Below are 24493 nucleotides of genomic sequence, written 5' to 3' on the forward strand. Positions count from 1 at the left end.
TTTAGTCTGAAAGCAGTTCGGATAGTTCCTGAAGATGTATGGAGACAAAATCCTTGTAGACGGCGCTACCCGTATGGTCACGCCACGACAGAGAGTTACGTGGCGAATCCCGCGAGCGGTGCTGAAGTGTAAATACGCCGTCACTGTCTGAGGGCAATCTCTTCCTGCGCTACCTCCATCTGTACCAGGACTGGAATATATGGTGTGCTATTCATTACGGACTTGCTAGTGCTTCCACTGATAGCTGTGCTCTATAAGATAATTCAGGCGCCTTGTGCATAGGGATTATAAGAGGGTGGGTCAAAACCGGAATTAGAGCTACAGTCTTCAATGGAAACAATTTGAAAGATAGAAGCCATGTTCGCAGATTGGAAAACTGTTAGTCGGTCACAAGTGAGTTTTAGACTCACCTGAAGATGGCTGAATAGTTGTCAGATAGCAATATGTTGACGTCATCCTCAACTTTCTTTTCCATTCTTCTGTATATTATTCTTTTCAGAATCTTGGATATATGAGGTGATTCTGTGATATTTCTCTCACTTATTGGCCCTTGCTATCTTGGGAACTGTGTGGATGACATTTTTCCCAAAGCCTGATGGTAAGTCGGCACCAATAAGTGACATCCAGTAACGCAATTCCTCTGTATTACATGAGGTTTCACGCTTGCCGCTCGGCTTCTCTAAGAGGTCTATCGCTCAGCAGTTGCACGTGTATTCGCCCGTACGCATCTCTGCAGCCTTTATCCAACCCTGTCATCTATGACACGTTGCGCACCGTAGTTGCCTCGGCGCCGGTTTTGGATAGCGTCATTTTGCCGTGCTTGGCGTGCTTTAAGCACGCCGCCATGCGAACAGTTTGGAAATGCTTCCATCCTTGGCCCGAAAGCCAATGATCGTGCCCTTTTCTGCATCAAATAAACCGCTCCGTTTGTGCACTATGACACTGCTGTCGGCGTCCCCCTGACACGTTTTATATACCCTCCACTGCTAGTGCTGCCGCCTGTAGTCTTAGGGTGGTTATTGCACGTTGACGTTGAACACAGTCGGTGGTCATCTTAATGTGGCTAGATCGCGTAGATTTCAAAAAGACCTGTGACAGTATACACCTGGAAACACTCCTAAATGTAATGAGGGAATTTGAAGCCCCCCTCAAAGCCAATCACATTAGCACAGTTAAAATGTGTTTAGACGAAAATTTATGTCATATAAGGATACCTGGAGGAGAAACTGAAAATTTTAATGAGTACACTGGTCTGAGACAGACGCCATTTCATATATTTTACTTCATCTCACCTTTGAGAAGATAGGTAGCGAATTTATTAAAACTAACCAACAAGGGCTCCAACTGAGGGCTCCAACTGCAGGAGGTGAACGTTACCTGAACTGCCTAAGAAGATGATGTAGCACTAATAAATAGTTCCAAAACAGAAAAAGAATCAGAATAGTGCAAGATTATTACAAAATAGCTGAGAATGCATGATTAGGTGTGAATGATGTCAGAACATCCGATCGTGATTATGACAATACGAAGTTATGAATCTTTGACTGGACGGATTCACTTTCAAGACAGTTGACCGCTTCAAGTACGTACGAAGATCGGATATAGAAATAGATACCCATCGAGCAGCAGCAAACAAAACACTTCCTACCCGTGTAATTGCAGTTAGGAAAATATCACACAGTACTATCTTCAAAATTCGGTTTTATCAAACAACTATTATACTGTTAACATTATACGGATGTGAAGCGTTAACATTTTGAAAGATAGATTAAGAAATACTGTTAAAACTCGAAAGGAAAATACTTAGCGGAATTTTTTGGGCATGCATTTGACGAAAATAACATGGAATGAAGGATAAGAAAAAATGAAGAACTACGAGAGCTGTACAAACATCATAATATCACCTAAATGCTAAACAAGAGAAAGCTGAATTGGTCCTGTCGCATACTCATAATGACCGAAAATAAACTAGGCCCCTAAAGTCGGGCATCTCGTGGTCGTGCGGTAGCGTTCTCGCTTCCCACGTCCGGGTTCCCGGGTTCGATTCCCGGCGGGGTCAGGGATTTTCTCTGCCTCGTGATGGCTGGGTGTTGTGTGATGTCCTTAGGTTAGTTAGGTTTAAGTAGTTCTAAGTTCTAGGGGACTGATGACCTAAGATGTTAAGTCCCATAGTGCTCAGAGCCATTTGAACCCTAAAGTCGGTATAGAAAACATAGCGGATCCAGTATTGGAATCAGAATTTATAAGAGCTTTGGAAGACTTGAGATCAAATAAAGCGGAAGGGGTAGTTAATACTCCGCGGAATTCCTTAAATCTTTGGTGGAAGTGACAACCAACTGACTATTGGTTTGTAGAATCGATGAGACCGGCGACGTAGCATCAGCCTTTCGCAAAAATATCATCACCCGCATCCGGCAATCCCACTTTAGGTTTTTCACGATTTCCCTAAATCGCTTCAGGCAAATGTCGGGATGGTTCCTTCGAAAAGGCACGGCTGACTTGCTTCCCCACCCTTCCCTAATACAATGAGACCGACCACCTTCCCGTTTGTTCCCCTTCCACAAATCAAGCACCAACCAAAAATATTATCCACACAATTCCGAAGACAGCAAGGACCGAAAAGTGCGAGAGCTGTAGCAGAATCAGCTTAATAATCCATTCATTCAAGCTGCTGACAAGAATAATGTACAGAAAACTGGAGAAGACAGTTGAGGACCTTTCAGGTAGCGACCAGTTTGGCTTTAGGAAACGTAATAGCACCCGAGACGTGGGTCTAACGTCTCCTTTAATAATGGAAGCAAGACTCAAGAAAAATCATGACATGTCCGTGCTATATGTTAACTTAGAAAAAGCGTTCGGGACGTAAAACTGTGCAAGATGTTCGCAGTTCTGAGAGAAATAGCAGTAAGTTATAGGGAAAGACAGGTAATAAGCAGTATGTGAAGAAACAAAGAGAGACAAGAAGGCTGGGAAACCAAGAACGAATTGCTCGGATTAAAAACGCAGACATGGATGCAGTCTTTCGCCCCTACTTTTCAATCTGTGCATCAAAGAAGCAATGGCGACAATAAGAAAATAGTTTAATGATGGGGTTAAACTTCAGGGTGAAAAGATATCATGATGAGATTCGCTGATTACATAGCTATGCTCAGTGAAAGTGAATAAGATTTGCAGGATCCATTGAATGGAATGAGCAGTCTGATGAATACAGAATATGAACCGAGAGTAAACCACAAAAAGACCAAAGTAATAAGAATAAGAAGAAATGGGAGTAGCAAGAAACTTATCGAGAAACTGGTGATCACGAAGAAGACGAAATTAAGGAATTTTGATGCTTTAGAAGCAAAATAACCCATGACGGACGCACCCAGGAGGACATAGAAAGCAGACTAGCAATGTCAAAGAGGGTATTCAAGACCTAACGCAGTCTACTAGTATGAAACATAGGCCTTAATGTAAGGAACAAATTTCTGATAAGTACTTTTACAACACAGCGTTGTATGGTAGTAAATCATGGGCAATTGGAAAATCAGAACAGAGGAGAATCGAATCGTTTGAAATGTGGTGCTACAAGGGAATGTTGAAAATTAGGTGGACTGATAAGATAATGAGTGAGAAAGGTCTCCACAGAATCGGCAAAGAAAGGAACATACGGAAAACACTGCGAAGAAGAAAGGCAGGATGGTAAGGCAACTGTTAAGACATCTGGGTATTACCTCTATGATACTAGAAAGAGCTGTAGAGGGAAAAAAAGCTGTAAGGTAGGCAGAGACTGAAATACATCCAGCAAATAACTGAGGATGTAAGCTGCAAGTGCTACTTTGAGACGAAAAGGTTGGCACAGGAGAGGAACTGATGAAAGGCCACATCAAATCAGTCAGGAGACTGATGCATCAAACAAAACAGAAAACGAGATAGAATAGCATTCTACAGGTCAACAGATGAAATGAGAGGAAGACCCAGACTCAGGCGCCGAGATAACATCTGGATGGACTCAGGTAAGAAGAGCATTAACACGGAGTGGACGAACAGTGCGTACGACAGAAAGAAACGGACGAGGCGCGTAGAGCGCGTGTATAGTCGATAAGGGTCTTGCCACTTGTAAAGCAAAGACATTCCGCACATCGCAGTAATCAGAGAAAAGCAAGATATTTAGTAGAAAAAAGTTATATTGTTAAATTTTTGAGTTCAATATGTCCCCTGCATATTGCATATAACTGTAAAATATAAGACATTGAAAAAAGCCTTTTTCTGTTCTAATGTTTCTAACACAAATTTGATTCTTAAGAAAGTAAATAAGGGCTACGAATGAAGAATATCGAACCAGAATCATTAAAGGATTTGAAAGGTTTTGAAAACACAAATAATACAAGGAGTATTAAATTTCTTCAGCACTTTCATTGGATACCATCAAACCAAAATAAACTAATGGTAATTTCATGGGATGGGAGATCATCGTAATTTCTGTGAAGCAGTTGCTGTCTTCGGGAAACGCCGATAGTAGCTCAGCGGTATCATTATATTTACCCTTTATTATTTCTATTCTTCCCACAGTACTTGAAACATTTACATTATAATCACATTCACCTCATAATCATATTCATTCTATGTAACGTCTCAATATTCTATTATTGATTAACAACGAGATTACATTGTACGGCTCTAAAATAATACTGAAATCGAAAAGCGTAAGATAATCACGGACTGAGGTAGAGAGACATTGTGGGGCAGTGCCCTAACTTAAAACACCAATGCTCTACCTTAAAAAATACCATCAACTACGAAAATATGCAAAGTAAGTTGTTTATTCATAGAATGATACAATGAACAAAATAATAATTTACTACCAGCGTTGCGACATCTAAACAATTTCGAATTAACTACGGTTTGTCAGTATCATATATAATAATTCTTTATTCTGCCCATAGATGACATCTGAAATATTTTTGGGAGCTGTGCCCCTATTGCAAACGTATGGTGCAGGGATTCCCCTTTTAGACTAAAACAAGAAAATCAGAGGATATTTGTCTGTGGTGTTAGTGCAGTGTAGGACAGTGTTTCGGTCAGTTAGCGACACAATAGTTCATTTATTGCCGTGAACTGATGACTGATCGATTCCGCGGTAAATATATGGGCTTTCTTCAGCAAAAAACGAAGAGTTTAAGAGGAAATTGACCACTAAAAACCTTATTCCTCAAAACTGATGGGAGCGCAAGATACAATTGCTACTTTTAGTCCTATAAAAACGTGTTCCGTGAAACATGTTGATGTTAGCTATGGCATTCCGTCTGATACTGCAGAAATCGGAGAACCGATAAAGCAAATTATTTTAAACATCTACCAAAAAAAGTATCAGCGCCTTTGTAGCGGAGTGGTTCAGGCGATATAAATGACTGCAGTATTCTGTCGAGAAAGATGCTGCTTTTTGCTATCTTTGTAAGTAATTTTTATTTCATGCAAGCTAACAGACTTCGTATACTTCCATAACTTTCAGAAACTGGAAAAATACCACTAGTTCAAAAACTGGTTTTTCAAAATACGAAAATCATTACTCATACATAAACCACACCGATGTGGGAGTACAAATTACATAGAATATCTACAACTAACAGTGTTGAAACGCCCATACAACAAAGAGCATTAGAAAAAAAATAGATATTAAGTGAAATTCATTAATGAAGTAATACAATTTCTAGTTGTAAACGAATTAGCTTTGCGTGGAAATTACATTTCGCAGGAAGAAAAAAAAACAAGGATTATTTCAGAATTTTTTTGAATACACGTGCCTGAACGACCTGAACTTGAAGGAGGCTCTCACTCATATAACACAAAATACAAGAAATCGTTCGCTTGAAATACAAGATCAAATAATTCAAGCAGTACGAGGGTTCCATTGTTAAAGATATTACTCTATTGGAAGATGGGACGAGAGATAAAAATAACCGCGAAAATATTGCAATAGTAACTTGTCACATTAAGGATGGAACTTGAATGTATCGGTGTTGACTATTGCAACTACTGAAAATCTTGATGCAGCCATTTTTATGGAATTAAAATTAAATAATCTTACGGAAAATAACAATGACCTCTCTGATATGCTAAGCAAATGATGTTATGGCGCAAGTTTAATGAGCGGGAAAGTTTCGAGCGATGTGACGAGAATACAAAACAAACGCGGCCGAAAAATTCCTTACGTCCACTGCTATAACAATCACATGCATTTGATACGCACCAGTACTATCTCGGAAATGACTTTCATTCGTTTATTTTTTTATCAGTGGATCACGTTACATGAATTCTTTCACCATGACAAAATACCTGGCTTGTATGGTGGAAAAAGAATTGGTCGACTCTTCGAACAGCGTATGACTGGAAACTTGGCGGTTACAAAAGTTGTAAACGATAATTATTCATCGATTTTGAAGACTTTACATGAAATTAAAACTGACAGATTCAACGGTGACGACTTTGCCAAGAGTATTGGCATTAAAAAAGATGTGCTCAATTTGACATTTCGAATGGTCATAGTTGTGGCCAAAAAAATATTGTCTATATCTACATCTACGTTTATACTCCGCAAGCCACCCAACGGTGTGTGGCTGAAGGCACTTTACGTGTCACTGTCATTACCTCCCTTTTCTGTTCCAGTCCGTATGGTTCGCGGGAAGAACGACTGCCGGAAAGCCGCCGTGCGCGCTCGAATCTCTAATTTTACATTCGTGATCTCCTCGGGAGGTATAAGTAGGGGGAAGCAATATATTCGATACCTCATCCAGAAATGCACCCTCTCGAAACCTGGACAGCAAGCTACACCGCGATGCAGAGCGCCTCTCTTCCAGAGTCTGCCACTTGTGTTTGCTAAACATCTCCGTAACGCTATCACGCTTACCAAATAACCCTGTGACGAAACGCGCTGCTCTTCTTTGGATCTTCTCTATCTCCTCTGTCAACCCGACCTGGTACGGATCCCACACTGATGAGCAATACTCAAGTATAGGTCGAACGAGTGTTTTGTAAGGCACCTCCTTCGTTGATGGACTGCGTTTTCTAAGGACTCTCCCAATGAATCTCAACCTGGCACCCGCCTTACCAACAATTAATTTTATATGATCATTCCACTTCATATCGTTCCGTACGCATAATCCCAGATATTTCACAGAAGTAACTGCTACCAGTGTTTGTTCTGCTATCATATAATCATACAATAAAGGATCTTCTTTCTATGTATTCGCAATACATTACATTTGTCTATGTTAAGGGTCAGTTGCCACTCCTTGCACTAAGTGCCTATCCGCTGCAGACCTTCCTGCATTTCGCTGCAATTTTTTAATGCTGCAACTTCTCTGTATACTACAGCATCATCCGCGAAAAGCCACATGGAACTTACGACACTATCTACTAGGTCATTTATAGAGGGTGTTAAAAAAAGGTACGGCCAAACTTTCAGGAAACATTCCTCACACACAAATAAAGAAAAGATGTTATTTGGACGTGTCCGGAAACGTTTAATTTCCATGTTAGAGCTCATTTTAGTATCGTCAGTATGTACTGTACAACCTCGATTCCGATGATCAAATTGTAAATTTTCATAATCAACATGTGTGGGCTCACGAGAATCCGCACGCAATTGTGCAATCACGTCATCAACACAGATTTTCTGTGAACGTTTGGGCAGGCATTGTTCCTGATGTCTTTATTGGGCCCCATGTTATTCCACCTACGCTCAATGGAGCACGTTATCATGATTTCATATGGGATACTCTACCTGTGCTCCTAGAACATGTGCCTTTACAAGTACGACACAACATGTGGTTCATGCACGATGGAGCTCCTGCACATTTCAGTCGAAGTGTTCGTACGCTTCTCAACAACAGATTCGGTGACCTATGGATTGGTAGAGGCGGACCAATTCCATGGCCTCCACGGTCTCCTGACCTCAACCCTCTTTCATTTATGGGGGCATTTGAAAGCTCTTGTCTACGCAACCCCGGTACCAAATGTAGAGAGACTTCGTGCTCGTATTGTGGACGGCTGTGATACAATACGCCATTCTCCAGGGCTGCATCAGCGCATCAGGGATTTCATGCGACGGAGGGTGGATGCATGTATCCTCGCAAACGGAGGACATTTTGAACATTTCCTGTAACAAAGTGTTTGAAGTCACGCTGGTACCTTCTGTTGCTGTGTGTTTCCATTCCATTATTAATGTGATTTGAAGAGAAATAATAAAATGAGCTCTAACATGGAAAGTAAGCATTTCCGGACACATGTCCACATAACATATTTTCTTTCTTTGTGTGTGAGGAATGTTTCCTGAAAGTTTGGCCGTACCTTTTTGTAACACCCTGTATATATTGTGAAAAGCAATGGTCCCATAACACTCCCCTTTGGCACGCCAGAGGTTACTTTAACATCTGTAGACGTATCTCCATTGAGAACAACATGCTGTATTCTGTTTGCTACAAACCCTTCAATCCAGTCACACAACTGGTCTGATACTCCGTAGGCTCTTACTTTGTTTATCAGGCGACAGTGCGGAACTGTATCGAACGCCTTCCGGAAGACAAGAAAAATGGCATCTACCTGGGAGCCTGGGTCTTATGAACAAATAAAGCGAGTTGGGTCTCACACGATCGCTGTTTCTGGAATCCTTGTTGATTCCTACAAAATAGATTCTGGGTTCCAGAAATGACATGATACGCGAGCAAAAAACATGTTCTAAAATTCTACAACAGATCGATGTCAGAGATATAGGCCTATACTTTTGCGCATCTGCTCGACGACCCTTCTTGAAAACTGGAACTACCTGTACTCTTTTCCAATCATTTGGAACCTTCCGTTCCTCTAGAGACTTGCGGTACACGGCTGTTAGAAGGGGACATGTCCTTTCGTGTTCTCTGCGTAGAATCGAACTGGTATCCCGTCAGGTCCAGTGGACAGTTGCTCTTCTATTCCTTGGACACTTATTTCGATGTCAGCCATTTTTTCGTTCGTGCGAGGATTTAGAGAAGGAACTGCAATGCGGTCTTCCTCTGTGAAACATCTTTGGAAAAAGGTGTTTAGTATTTCAGCGTTACGAGTGTCATCTTCTATTTCAATGCCATTATCATCCCAGAGAGTCTGGATATGCTGTTTCGATCCACTTACCGATTTAACGTAAGAACAGAACGTCCTAGGATTTTCTATCAAGTCGGTACATAGAATTTTACTTTTGAGTTCACTGACGTTCCACGCATAGCCCTCCTTACGCTATCTTTGACATCGTTTAGCTTCTTTTTGTCTCAGAGGTTTTGGCTGCGTTTAAATTTGCAGTGAAGCTCTCTTTGCTTTCGCAGTAGTTTCCTGACTTTGTTGTTGAACCACGGTGGGTTTTTCCCGTCCCTCACAGTTTTACTCGGCAAGTACCTGTCTAAAATGCATTTTACGATTGCCTTGAACTTTCGTTTTGATCTGTTAGGTAGTCTGAAATCTGCCTCCTATTGCTCTTTCTAAACAGATAAACCCTCCTCCCTTTTTTTATATTCCTATTTACTTCCATATTCAGGGATGCTGCAACGGCCTTATAGATTCCCTGTTCTGCGCTTACAGAGTCGAAAATTCGGGTGTGTTTGTTATCAGTAGGTCCAAGATGTCATCTCCACGAGTCGGTTCTCTGTTTAATTGCTCGAGGTAATTTTCGGATAGTGCACTCAGTATAATGTCACTCGATGCTCTATCCCTACAACCCGTCCTCAACATCTAAGTGTTCCAGTCTGTATCTCGTAAATTGGTATCTCCACTTAAGACTGCAACATGCTGACGAAATTTATGTGAAATATATTCCAGATTTTCTCTCAATTGTTCTGCCACTAAAGCTGCTAAGTCGTGAGGTCGGTAAAAGGAGCCAATTATTAACCTTGTAACCTCCCCACGGTAATTTTAAAGGGAAATAAACATGACAATACTTAATAGAAATGGGAGCCGAGTGTAACCTCCCCACAGTAATTTAAAAGAAAATGGCAATATTATTTAGGAATGCTAATGGACATTGCGCTTAGCGTAACCTGCCCACAATGAAATTTACTGACAATGGCAACAAAAATGTGAAATTCGCAATCTGACTCAAATATAAATTCTTCACAAAATTTAAAGTCCGTTCAGTGACAAGAAAATACAATTAAACCGAAATATCGGTCTTTGGCCCTGTATAAAACAATCGGAGTTAAAGTCTTACCTCAGAATAAATGGATGTCACATTTCTGCTCTTATCTTTCTGCACGGCTTGGAGGAACTGCATTGCAAATGATAATATTCCTTTTTTTTGTGATTTTACTGAAAATTTTCTTTAAAAGAAGTGGAGTGAAATGGGAAGTGCAACGAAATCTTTAGTTCAATAAAAATTAAATTTTGAAAAAAAATGCTTTTGAAATAAAAATTATTATTGGGGCACTTGTTAGAGAATAATTACAACAAATAAATTTTTACATTATCTAATGATTATATTAATTAACAGTATACCTTATTCAGCATCTTGACCAGTATCGCCGACCGCCTACATCACCCGCACTGGACTGCTACTACTGACCGACCGCACTGCATGACGACTATTAGCGTACTGCACGCGACGACTACTGACAGAGTACTGCTCTCAACTAGACAGAGCTACAGACTCGCAACGACTAACCGACAGACTGAGAACCGCTCGCAACACTCACGCGGTCAAGCGCAAACTCTCTGGTCACAGATGCTACAATGCCTCGCCATCGCTGCTGCGTTACATACGTGTTTCATAACCCTCCACTGGGGGGGCAAAAATTTGGCAGCGATGGTGAGTCATTTGGACTTGCCAATCGCGGCAAAATTTTTTAATTAATTAACAAAATCCTACAACTTACAGAATATTTAAATGTTGTGCACACGCACTAAGTACAAAATATATCAGACAAAGACAAAATGTGAGTACAAAACATAGTAGCAAATCAGAAAAATGTATATACAAATTATTTGACAGATAACAAAGTGCACAGGCACTGAAAAAATTCTTTAGCATATTCAGAACAAATAAACAGACAGGCAAAAAATATTATGTTGACAAGTGACATGAGTGCACATGCACTGCAGTTGAGAACATATCAGTAAATGATGAAATGTATATACAATTAGTAACAAATGACATAAGTGCATACGCATTGAAGTATTGAATATACAGAATAGTACAAATCATATTGAAAAATGAGAAAAGTGCACAGGCACTGAAGTTCAGTAGAAAACATATTAACATCTAACAGAAGTGCACATGCACTGTAGTTCAGAACATATCATAAAAATGTATATACAATATAAAAGACAAAAGTGTACATACGTATACTGTATACTGCACTTCAGAACAAATCGAAAAATGTCTTTAGCATTTTGATGATAAATAAACATAATGGCAAAAAAAATCATGTCCAAAGTGCACACGCACTGAAAAAATGTCTTTAGCATTCTCACAACAAATAAACATAATGGCAAAACATCATGTCGACCAGTGACATAAGTGTACTCGCACTGGAGTTCAGCGAATCGAAAAAAATGTATAACCTACGAACAGAAATGATATTACCAAAAAAATGATTTTCATTATGTGACAAGAATTAGGATAGGAAAGGGAAGGATTGCATCATGGTTGTAGCACTTTAGATTGCACACAGCTGTTCTGAAAGTCCATATCTTTCCACAGAAGTACAACACCAAGTGACACAACTTGAAGTTCTTTTCCCATCAGAATTTATCAGTGTAGCCAAGACACTGAACTGTCGTAGTAATGTTCCATATTTTCATTTTGGCAGTACATTAGGTACACCAAACAGTGGGACCATAATAACGTCTTCATCGCTCACGGTGGTGGACAGCATGTCGTGTCAACACCACACTCTTACAAGGCACACCAATGTAGAATTAGTGCAAAACCAAATATAGTGCTCCATGATCACTAGGATAAACAGGACAAATGGACATTACAATAATTCAGGGTAGTCAGCTTATGAGGTGAAGGACATCAAGTCACATAATATTGACAATTAGAGACTTAATTAGTTTGTGGCATTCATAGCCCAGTTATTGAACATTTCTGTACCAAGTATGTAGTATTACAGAAAAATGTTCATTAATTGTTTTACATAGAATCAGTACCCTTCTTTTACTAGTTACAAAGTATTATTAAATAATCACATTCTTTTCAGTTACAGAGTGTAATTAAGAATCATTAACCTTCTCCTAATTACAGTTAATTAATCATTTGTCATTCCAATAATAATCGTTAGCCTTTTCCTAATTACAGTTAATTAATCATTTGTCGTTAATTAATCATTTGTCTAATTACAGTTAATTAATCATTTGTCATTCCAATAGTAAGAATTATTAGTCTTCTCCTAATTACAAAGCATTATTAAACAGTACCATAGTTAATTAATTATGTGTCATTCCAATCTATTAAGAATCACTAGCTGGCATCTTGGGTAATCGTATTACAATAAACAGTGGCGGTGCTTGGCCAGTTACAAAGTATATTTAGTATGACAGAATAATGTTCATCAGAAGTCTTAGTTGAAAAGGAGAGTCAATTATTGGCCTAGCATTAACATAATACATTGAGTGATACAAATTATTGGCACTCATTGGCCATTAACCAAAACATGAAAACTCAACATGGAAAAAAAAGGGCTAATTAATGGCATAATTAATAACAATTCTTCAAGTGACATTAATTATTGGCACTCAGTGGCCAGCAAGTATTGAATAGAATCATCATTCAGTATTATTCAGATTATTACGAAGTCATTATTAAAAATCAGTTAATCACAGTCATAGCATTAATAATCACAGGCATTATAAGTAGTCTCATTACAATAAACAGTGTTTCTCCTTCAGTAGTATTCAGATCATTACAAAGTCATTATTAAAATCAGTTAATTAGTCATAGCATTAGTAATCATAGGCATTATAAGTAGTCTCATTACAATAAACAGTGGCAGTTATTAACTAGTGACAAAGCATTATTTTAAATATATACTTTTTTTTTGTCTCATTAAGAAGTCATTACCCAAGTGACATACTATTCAGAGCTAATCAGTATTATTCAGAATTTTCTCAAACTGTTATCACTATTTGGGACTGGTAATACATTTTTTTTTTTGTTAGCAATGCATTGCGTTGAGATCGATAATTAATTGCTGAGGCATAACACTATTTGCTTTTGACCTATTGCTGCAAATGAGGATAGGTAACGTCATTCGTCATGAGTCAGCTGTAGCAAGGTTATGCAACAAGGCAGTATATGTGATCACATTCATAAATGATAAACACAAATGGGTAAAAAATAAAAATGCAAGTACTAGAACAGGTATAATAAGTAACAGGTTTAGCAAGTATCATGAAAAGCTTCTCTTGAAAAAATACAAAATGGATTATTGACCTGAAAGAAGAAACGCATTAGTATGCTGAAAAGTAGTGAACCTCGAATTAACAGGTAGTGAAATGTGTATAAAATGTGTTCCATAGCTGTCCTTTCCAAAACTTTCCGTCATCCTACTATGCAATATAACACCTGCTGTCAAAACAAACTGCAACAAATACTTAAATAACTACATAGCATAAATACATAACTTCAACATTATCCTCATCTGTAAAGAAAAAACTTCATTATCAATACCATCATAACTTCATTATCATCATCACCTGTAAAGAAAAACTTCATTATTCATAATACTATTTCCCTCATCATTATTCATCAGTATTCATTATCATCTGCAAAAAAATCACTTCATTACTCATTATACAACTATTCCTTATCTCTAGCATATTTCATCACTAAAACTAAGATGTGTAGTTCAGTCTGACAGCCTGCATCAATCACCTTGTATTCTGAAAGAAAAAATTAGTTAAGACTGCTATTCTATGATGAGTATTGTATATTCTTCTTAATGCCTGCCAATCCTGATCCATTTACTCTTCCTCATAAAGTTATTGCATCTCCTTTCGTTTATTCCGTAGGTGAAATTCCCATTTCTGTTGAATTTATTTCTTACATGCATCATTTCTTTCTGAAATTCATGAACAAAGATTAATGTCTTGCATTTAAATCCTATACCCACTAAATAATGACTGGTTTATGGTAACATACTTAAGCATACAGCATATCATGACAGAAAAAGTAATATGTCAAAGAAATTGACAGTGTTCAAAGCTAAAAATGTACAGAGAATATCACAATGCAGCAGCAAAAAATGTAAAACAGTCACGATGTTGAGATGTCATAAGGCAAAAAAAATGTCAAAGTCAACTGGTGTGTGTTATATCTTAATTATTTCACAGTGCATATAAACAAAACTGGAATACAATCGTACATAAAAAGACAAATGTGACGTTCGTTGTGTTCAGCTTGTATGTAGTGTAATTAATCAAGGCGAGAATTAAAGACTTTAATAAAAAAAATGTAATGAAATTAACATGTCATTAGCTAACATTGCATAATTAGTCATAAAATACGTAAGTGTGTCTGAAAAAATATGCACGGTCTGATGTGTAACGACAAGAAAAGCGACCTGCTAACCTTACCTTGTCGGGCACTTGCCAAAAAAAAATACGATAATCATCAGTAATTAGTCAGGTGAAATAATTGCGTTAGTAAATGGCATCATAGTGTGTTGAATCATACAGTGGTTTCACTCAATAAACGGTTTAATGTTTGAGATATGGTGATTGCCTTTCGATTTTCTAGTTCTCAAAGTTTCGACATGTACAACATTGGGGTGAGGAATGCTGCGAATCCGATATGGACCTGCGTATAGAAGTTCAAATTTACTGCACTTACCTTTTAATTTGCTGGATAAATAGTGTGTACGTACTAGTATCTTCTGTCCAACGTAAAAGACGCGGCGTGTACAAACCTGTTTTTGCTGTCTTCTCCGGCGCTCTGCGGCACGTTTGATGTTGTTCAGCGCAATGTCAATTATTTCGTGGTGTCGTAATCGACGAGATGTAGGAAATGTTATTAATTCTTTAATTTTGTTAGGTGGTTCAGCATTTTTCAGTATAACAGACGGAGATAGCATAGTGGATTCATTTGGAATGGACTTAATTACATCTTGGAATGAGAGTATGTATGTATCCCAATCAATATGTCTTTTGTGGCAGTATATTCGGCACAGCTTACCAATTTCTTTCATTAATCGTTCACAGGGGTTCGAAGAAGCGTGGTACTTGGATATATAGATCGGAGAAATGTTTCTGGCTCGTAACATGCGTGTCCATACGGTACTACGAAATTGAGATCCATTGTCAGAAATTACTCTCATCACATGCCCTACATGAAATAGAAAATGTTTTACAAATGCTTTCGAAACAGTTTTAGCAGTAGCTTTGCGTAATGGAGTGAAAGTAACAAATTTTGAAGTGAGCTCAACAGCGACAAAGATGTAGCAAAAACCTCTGTTAGTTCTGGGAATCGGACCAAAAATATCTACAGCGGCCATATGTCTTAATTTAACAGGTATAATGGGATATAAAGGAGGAATATGTGAAGTGGTGTCTGATTTAGCTTTCTGGCAAATTTTACAAGACGCTAAAACTCGTCGTATACGTTTCTCCATGTTAGTAAAATAACAGTTCTGTCTCAGTATAAGAAAACATTTTCTTGCTCCGTAATGTGCGTAACTTAAATGAGTGTACCAAATTAATTTGTTAACCAGTTCGTCAGGAATGCATAATAACCAAATGTTGCTGTCAGGATGAGAGCGGCGAAACAGAATGTCATTGCGTACAGTGTAGTGGTTCCTAATCGTAACATTATTCTTATCTTGCCAAAGGTGTTTAATTTCTTTCCACACATTGTCTTTATTCTGTTCTCGTGCTATGTCCTGTAATGACAATGAAATAAAGTTTTCAAATGCAACTTGTTGAATGTACATGACACTGAAATTTGTTTTGCAGAAGTTGGTTGCTACGTCTTGCTGATTGTTGCTGAGAGAACGCGATAGTGCGTCTGCTATAACATTTTGTGTACCGGGAATGTGAACTATTGTAAAATTAAATTCTTGTAAATATAGTTTCCATCTACTTAACCTGTCGTGAGTAAATTTAGCTGAAAGCAAAAATTGTATCGCCCTGTGGTCTGTGTAAACGGTGGTATGTCTGCCATAAAGAAAGTGCCTAAATCTCGTAAAAGCCCATACAACACATAATGTTTCCAGTTCTGTAACGGAATAATTTCGCTCAGCAGGTGACAGAATGCGACTTGCAAATGCGATGTTTTTAATTGCTATTGACCCATCCTCTTCGATTTCCTGGAAAATGTGTACGCCTAAAGCGGTGTTGGAACTGTCGGTGGCAATGGAAAAATTTCTAGTAAGGTCTGGGTGCGATAAAAGTGGTGCATTCAACAGAGCATGTTTCAAATAACATTCTCGTGAGCAAAATTCTGCGTGTCAAAATTATTGCTTACGTTACTGGAATATGAAACCTGTGCTGTATCTGGTTAAAATCTATCGTATGTGTTATTATTTACGGGAGAATGTTGTGGCATATCCACTATATGAACTGTTCTGTTATTTCTTACTGACGTGTTACGCTATGGATGACACCTATTGTCTATTCCATTCATGATTATTTGTTGTTGCTGATGTTGTTGCTGCTCATAAGATCGACTGTTATTAAATGTATGCTGAAAATTGTGCTCGTTATTTTTACGTCTATCATGATAGTAATTTCTATATGGCGCATTGCGATAGGAATTGAAATGGTGTGTTGTCTGTACGTAGTTATTTCTTTGCTGCCATGCGTTACTATTTGTTAGAGCTGCGACTATACGTGCACGCGGCGAAACATTAAGGTTTGGTTGACCTTGTAGACTGCATTGTTGGTTACGTATGCTAAGCGGCTGACTTTCATGCTGTTGTGGTATGGAAATGTCGTGTGGCTAGGGCCTCCCGTCGGGTAGACCGTTCGCCTGGTGCAGGTCTTTCGATTTGACGCCACTTCGGCGACCTGCGTGTCGATGGGGATGAAATGCTGTTGTGGTGAAAAACATCTATTGTTACAAAAATATGGTTGCGACTGCCGAAAATTTTGTACATACTGATGATTACGATTTTATCTGTAATTAAAATTACGGCGGTAGTTGTCATTACGGGAGTGCCTACTGAATATTGTCACATTCGGTAAAAATTTGTCATATCCGGTTTTCATTACTCGTTTCTTAATACTAGGTAGAGCAATAGTTAAAGAGCAGTTTTGATAGATATAAAGGATAGTAGAAGAAAAGGCAGCAGTGCAGAAAACTATAGATGAAACAGCACCACTACAGCTCGGGGCCCTATGCTCGCTACGGCACATATTCATTAAAGCGTAATGAATCCCCTGAGGTCTATTACGCACTGCAAATAAACTTTAGCTTTTGCGTTGCAAGCAATAGCGGTAAAATTCCAAAAGTAAATAGTTGTATCCATGTTAATTCAAGTTTCCTCATTACATGCAATGCTGATGAAAATACAATAGCAATTTGTCGCCTCAGGTTCAAAGCTAGCTTTTGCATTACAGGTAATAGCGGTGAATGTACAAAGATAAATTGTCGTATACAGTGCAAAGCGTGTACCTGTACGCTGTCATTATTAACTTCTTTACATTTTCTTACAAATACAAATTGCTTATTATCAACGCTCTCGTCACTGAATTTGAGAATACGTTCGGGTTTGTGTGAGAATTTGTTTGTCTGTGTCATTTCGTACTTCAAGTTACGTAGCTTTGCAGATTTTAAGTCGCGTAGCTTTTCGGATTTTAATTCGCGTAGTCTCTGTAAATTGTTCACATTATACACGCTGCGTGAGTCAGACAAATGTTCGCAAAGTGGCGGATTCTGTGACGTATTGGTGACTGAAATAGTTTTCAACTCTGTTACTGTAACACTTTCGTCAATTTGGTTGATCTGTCGTGCAAATTTCTCGTCAGCTTCCGTATTCGGAGTGTGTGAAACTTCCACTGACTCTAAATTAATCTCGTTGCGAATCTGTACTGCGTTTTTAAGGCATTGTTCAGTGACTGCATTAATCCCGTCTTTATGTGATTCTGTTGTGTCTACACGTGTGCTACTTAATTCTTGTGCAACAGTGCCAACTTCTTCATTACTGTTATTAGCACAAGTCTTAGTAGCTACACGTAATTGTACTTTATTGTCCCGACATTGCACGGTAATAGCTGTATTCTGTTCACTAACTTGTCTGTTCTGTTCTTTAAGATCGTCTTGTTTTTCGTTTGTGAGTTCGAAACTTGTATCAATTGTTTCGCTAGGTTGTTTGTAATGGTTGTCGAAAATTTCATCAAGTTGTTGTTTGAGTTTTTCGTTATCTTGTTTGATCTGTTCACCCTGTTGTCTGATCTGTTCACTAAGTTGTTTGAGAAGGTCGCTCTTGAACTGTAGCATTATTGCCATAAATTGATTCAAATCAAAAGTAGCAGTTGCATTCTCAGTGCTCTGTGATGGAGTACAAGCAATTGTCACGCTCTGTGTGACCATTTGGTCATTCCGTAATTTGCAAAAAGGATTATCAATCGGATGTACACTGTCAGACACTATTTCGGAATTAAATAAATCCGTCCTACTTTGTGCATCCTGTTCATTTTCATTAGACAAATTTGTCTGTACGTTACTTAAGTTTTCCGAATCGGGTGTGTTAAGCTGGGCAGCGCTCATTACAATAGAGCGTTCTGCGTCATCAATTGTCGTCAAATTAACAGACGAGATAATTGAGTTCGTTTGTTCATTATCAAGGTAAAAGTCATCACTAGTGGTTGGAATGCATTGATTGTCAGTGAACGCAGGATTGTCATCATTACATTGCGTGTCACAATTACTATCAGTCACGTTGTTTAAGTCGGTAAATTCATTCACAATACCTCGCGATACACTATTCATAGTCTTTCGCGGCATTTTTACAACAGTCAATTATTCACAAAACAAATAAGCACAATGCAAAAGCAACACACAAATACAACAGAGCAAACGAATTGTCGTTGATCTGTGGAAAGAAAGTCACAAGTTAATAAAAGCGTAGCGCCAAATCCAAATTATATCTAAGCAAATAAGAGCAGATATCTGACTGTTGCTCAAAAGATTCTCAACGAAATACGATCCTGGACTGGGTGTCGCCAAGTGTAACCTCCCCACCGTAATTTGAAAGAAATAAATGACAATACTTAATACAAATGGGAGCCGAGTGTAACCTCCCCACAGTAATTTAAAAGAAAATGGCAATATTATTTAGGAATGCTAATGGACATTGCGCTTAGCGTAACCTGCCCACAATGAAATTTACTGACAATGGCAACAAAAATGTGAAATTCGCAATCTGACTCAAATATAAATTCTTCACAAAATTTAAAGTCCGTTCAGTGACAAGAAAATACAATTAAACCGAAATATCGGTCTTTGGCCCTGTATAAAACAATCGGAGTTAAAGTCTTACCTCAGAATAAATGGATGTCACATTTCTGCTCTTATCTTTCTGCACGGCTTGGAGGAACTGCATTGCAAATGATAATATTCCTTTTTTTTGTGATTTTACTGAAAATTTTCTTTAAAAGAAGTGGAGTGAAATGGGAAGTGCAACGAAATCTTTAGTTCAATAAAAATTAAATTTTGAAAAAAAATGCTTTTGAAATAAAAATTATTATTGGGGCACTTGTTAGAGAATAATTACAACAAATAAATTTTTACATTATCTAATGATTATATTAATTAACAGTATACCTTATTCAGCATCTTGACCAGTATCGCCGACCGCCTACATCACCCGCACTGGACTGCTACTACTGACCGACCGCACTGCATGACGACTATTAGCGTACTGCACGCGACGACTACTGACAGAGTACTGCTCTCAACTAGACAGAGCTACAGACTCGCAACGACTAACCGACAGACTGAGAACCGCTCGCAACACTCACGCGGTCAAGCGCAAACTCTCTGGTCACAGATGCTACAATGCCTCGCCATCGCTGCTGCGTTACATACGTGTTTCAACCTATTGTTGTTGAGTATAACCTCCACCCATAATAATTCACAGGAACTATCCACTTCTATTTCACTACAGCATAAACTACTACTAACAGCGACAAACACGCCACCACCGGTCGCATGCAAACTATCCTTTCTAAACACCGTCTGTGCCTTAGTAAAAATTTCGGCAGAATTTATCTCTGGCTTCAGCCAGCTTTCCGTCCCTATAACGATTTCAGCTTCGGTGCTGTCTATCAGCGCTTTAAGTTCCGGTACTTTACCAACGCAGTTTACAATTACAATACTGATTGCTGCTTGGGCCCCGCATGTCCTGACTTTGCCCCGCACCCTTTGAGGCTGTTGCCATTTCTGTACGAGGCCAGCTAACATAAAAAACCGCCCAGCCCACGTCACACAACCCCTGCTACCCGTGTAGCCGCCTGCTGTGTGTAGTGAACTCCTGACCTATCCAGCGGTACCCGAAACCCCATCACACTATGGTGCAAGTTGAGGAATCTGCAGCCCACACGGTCGCAGAACCGTCTCAGCCTCTGATTCAGACCCTCCACTCGGCTCTGAACCAAAGGTCCGAAGTCAGTCCTATCGACGATGCTGCAGATGGTGAGCTTTGCTTTTATACCGCTAGCGAGACTGGCAGTCTTCACCAAATCAGATAGCCGCCGGAAGCCAGAGAGGATTTCCTCCGACCCATAGTGACGCACATCATTGGTGCCGACATGAGCGACCACCTGGAGATGGGTGCACCCTGTAGCCTTCATGGCATCCAGACGGACCCTTTCCACATCTGGAATGACTCCTCCCAGTATGTACACGGAGTGCACATTGGTTTTCTTCCGCTCCCTTGCAGCCATATCCCTAAGGGGCCCCATTACACGCCTGACGTTGGAGCTCCCAACTACCAGAAAGCCCACCCTCTGCGACCGCCCGGATCTTGCAGACTGAGGGGCAACCTCTGGAACAGGACAAGCAGCCATGTGCGGCCGAAAATCAGTATCAGCCGGAGACAGAGCCTGAAACCGGTTCGTCAGACAAACTGGAGAGGCCTTCCATTCAGCCCTCCAGAATGTCTTTCGCCCCCTGCCACACCTCGAGACGACCTCCCACTCTACCACAGGTGAGGGGTCAGCCTCAATGTGGGCAGTATCCCAGGCAGCCACAGCCGTAGTCCGATCGGGGGATGCGTGGGACGAACTGGCCGTCCCCGACAAACACCCGTCCGGACCCACACAGTGATGTCCAATGGCAACAGCCTCAAGCTGTGTGACTGATGGCAACACTGCCTGAAGCTGGGAGCGAAGGGCTGCCAACTCAGCCTGCATCCGAACACAGCAGTCGCAGTCTCTATGGGCTAAATACTGTTGTGCAAAGAACGTCTGAACTAATCTACAGAGAGCACAAACAATTCGACACAAAATTTAAACGGTTATTAAAATACAAGACTGCCTAGTAAATGCAGTAATGCTGCTACTTGCGCACTGCTGACACACTGCTCAGCGGCAGAAGGCTAACTGTACTTGTCCATGCTTCAGCCTGCAGACGCAGCTTTACAAGCCCGAACCACGTGATTGAAAGACGCCATAACATTCATGAAATGGATCCAAAATGAAATGACGGAACTGAGGTCAGATGATCTGTACCAGCAAATTTTGGAAGAAGCTAAGTCTATGACAAGCGGAGATTCCGAAAATAAGCCCCAGACCCAAAACAGGCAAGTCAGAAATCAAATCGGATGGATTGCCTGATGTATGCGAGACCAAATATAGACAACGAGTATGCTCAGACATTTAAATCTGAGTATTGCAAAACGTTGTACATACTAATTGCTGAATTAAAAAGAAGATTTTCGGACAACAACGATCCACTAAATTCATTAGCGCTTCTCCATGACTTGGATGTAGACAAAATGGAACTGTTTAAAAATTTAGGTAAGTGTCAGAAAATTAAACAAATCTATGTTATTGTTTGTAAAATATTAATGTTATTTAATTATGTCCGATTCACAATTTAAACTGATTTTTCAGGTCTAACAATTCTATCAAGGGAAGAGGCTACTCTGGTCAAGGCTTATCTGAGTAGTCGCGAATACAAAATTGAAAACACAACGCGAGTTTTGTACAAGCAGCATGAGACGTTTAAAGATAAATATGAACGTTTTGCATCTTTAGCGGCCATAGGATGTAGCACTGCTGCGTGCGAATCTACGTTTTCAACTTTGACTGCAATCAATAGGCCTCAGCGGCTGTCAGTGCATCACGAAAGAATCTCAGTCACAGTATTACAGGCGTTCTAAAAGGAAAGAACGAAGTCAATTGATCCGAATGAAGTCCTTCGCATTTTTAATGATATGGATAATCGAAGAATCAGCTGTTCCAAGGAAGTATTTTTTATTATTACATTGAATATAATATGTTTGAAGAAATAATATAAACCTGAATAAATGAAGTTTTTGCTCTTATCTATCAATCGCCCCCTTCCAACAATCGAGTACTACCTTACTCACTCACACTCGTAAGTCAAGTACAACGAAAATCGATTGACTAGATCATATCAAGTGAAATTTTTCCTTACGTGCTACGTGTAACCATCGCTGCCGTACCTAAAATTCAACTCTAGCTACGGTGCTTAAGATAGTACACTCAAATCTTGCAGAATGAAAATAAGTAGTAGTTCTAAATGTTGTTATGTTGGCGGATACGAAGTTTACAACACAATATCTTCAGATATGAGATAACTCCATCTGGAATTAAAAGTCTTATCAACTGAAAGTGAGTAGTTTTATGTAAATGTCTGAAGATGGCACGTAGTATATACTTACATCACTTAACAGGGATTTTAATACATATTAACACAAGGGACGAGGTGTCCAAACGCCCCATAAACTTTTTCCCTGTGTATCAGATAGCTCCTTCTGGCGCTACGCACCTCAGTGCTACGTTCGCATACGTGAGTTGAAGCGATTTTTGAGCTTTCTAATTTATTACCGATGATGACGTAGCTGCTTCGCTGTTATCAGCCTTAACTATGTGCGTGTCTCTTCTAATTTTTTGAAATGTGAAGAAATAGGCAGCATTGTAGGGCAGACAAAAAAAGTAACAGCCACCCTAGTCACCATTTCAGCTCTAACTGCCACCCTTTGCCACAAATAAAACTATCTGTGGCGGGAATGTGTTTTGAAACCACTGAAGGGGTTGTGGCTCGCGCGTCAAAGACGAATCTATTCCTTGCAATAACTTTTACAAAGTGCATTTTCCTCAGAAGGGAGCTCGCCGAAAACTAATTCTTAACCTAGAAAGGAGGATGGCACGTTTTCACATTAGCTCTATAGGTCAAAAGTTTCGAAGAATTGCATCGTAAAACAGAGGAAATGAAGCTCATTGTCGAAAGTTATTAATCCAAAATGTTCCTTTCTTACTTCCGTAAAGCGAAGTTATCCATTTTTGGTTACTACTATATTTGCCTCTTTCTTATTTTCTCTCTCTCTCTCTCTCTCTCTCTCTCTCTCTCTCTCTCTATAATTGTCTAGAATTGTCGACATTACAAAGTGAACACTGAAGAACAGCTCGCAACTACAGATGTTACGAGGACAATACCAAAGCAACAAAATAGTGACCTCATCGCCAAATTTTTTAGCGATGAATTGAACGAGACACTGAAATCCGCGCCACGAGACAAGCGATTTCCTGATGGGCTAGCCGTGTTTGTGTCATAAGTAATGACCAGCATTAGGCGAGAACCTCATTACAATTTACAACGAATACCGATGCCACCCGAAATCACTGAAACGGCAGCTGAGCAAATTCCAAAGAGAACTAAAATTACAAAGTAAACAGAAACAAGCCCTTCGTGAATATCGTGGGATCAGTAGACCAAAATAGTCTTTCCCAGTTCAAAAATATCCGGACATCTGATGTAATGCGGAACTGACCGCTAGATGTCACGAGAGGCTGACCCGCCACTATAAAAGGAGGCGGGCGGTGTTGGGTTGCCAGTAGAGAAGCAGTCAAAGTAGGGTGGGTCGCTCAGGGGAACTCATTGACCTCGAACATGGACTAGTCATTGGATGTCACCTGAGTAACAAATCCATCAGCGACATTTCAACCCTTCTAAAGCTGCCCACTGTTAAAATGCTGAAGCATATTTGGCTTGAAGAGAAATCCGCGGTGGCCGAGCGGTCCTAGGCGCTACAGTCTGGAACCGCACTACCGCTACGGTCGCAGGTTCGAATCCTGCCTCGGGCATGGATGTGTGTGATGTCCTTAGGTTAGTTAGGTATAAGTAGTTCTAAGTTCTGATGACCTCAGAAGTTAAGCTCCATAGTGATAAAAAAAAAAACAGAATTAAAGAATCCCTTAAAAAGCGACTGCGTAAAGAACAGGCGGTTTTAGGGCACAACACAGTGGTGTTGATCTTATGAACAGGATCATTTTAGAGCAAAGCAAAGAATTCCAAGCAACCATGTAC

This window comes from Schistocerca piceifrons, chromosome 7 (assembly GCF_021461385.2).
Source record: "Schistocerca piceifrons isolate TAMUIC-IGC-003096 chromosome 7, iqSchPice1.1, whole genome shotgun sequence".
Classification (NCBI taxonomy): domain Eukaryota; kingdom Metazoa; phylum Arthropoda; class Insecta; order Orthoptera; family Acrididae; genus Schistocerca; species Schistocerca piceifrons.